Genomic DNA, 897 nt, shown 5'->3' on the forward strand with positions numbered 1-897 from the left:
CACCATTCTATGCTTTGTATGGATATCATCCTTTATCTTTTGCTGACGTGATGTTTGGTGCTAGCAAGGCTCCGAGAGCCAAGATATGGATCCAAGAGAGTCAAGATATCCTCCGAGCTCTCAAGGATAATATGGCTACAGCGCAGAACCAGCAGAAGCTGTATGCTGACAAGGGTCGGGTGGAGAGACAGTTTGAGGTAGGGGACTTGGTCTACCTACGATTACAGCCATACCGACAATCGTCATTGAAGCAGAAGGGGGCTGAAAAGCTCAAGCCCCGCTTTTATGGGCCATACAAGGTGATATGCAGGATTGGACAGGTTGCGTATGAGTTGGAGCTGCCCCAAGGCAGCAAGATTCATAACGTCTTTCATGTATCATGCCTGAAGAAGGCATTGGGACAACATGTGACAGTGACAGATGAGCTACCGCCCACGGATGATGAGGGGCATTTGGTGTTGCAGCCAGAAGCTATTATTGATACCAGGGAGAGGCAGCTATGGAGCAAGACGGTCCGGGAATTCTTGGTGAGGTGGAAGAATTTACCGGATGAGGATGCCACTTGGGAGAGTGAGAAAATTTTGCAGCATCCATCACTTCAGTTGCTTGAGGACAAGCAACATTTTGCCGGGGGAGACTGTAATATTCCTAATTAGCCATGGCTAATTGGAATATTCGATTTTGCTCAATTTTGCCTTCTATAGTTATTTATAAATAAAAAGGTGAGGAAAAGGGGGACATAACTCACCTTTAGAATAAAGTCACTCCCTAGTAGCACAACGTTGTGACTTAAAGGGGAGCCAAGGGGGCCAAAGGACCACGTAGAGATGGGGCCCACGCAGACACTTGGAGGGACTGCGCAGATGGAAAGGAACACGTGGCAAGAGAGGGACTGTT

The sequence above is a fragment of the Pinus tabuliformis genome, chromosome Q (genome assembly GCF_031772625.1).
Source record: "Pinus tabuliformis cultivar Carrire ecotype Pingquan chromosome Q, CPIR1, whole genome shotgun sequence".
Lineage (NCBI taxonomy): Eukaryota > Viridiplantae > Streptophyta > Pinopsida > Pinales > Pinaceae > Pinus > Pinus tabuliformis.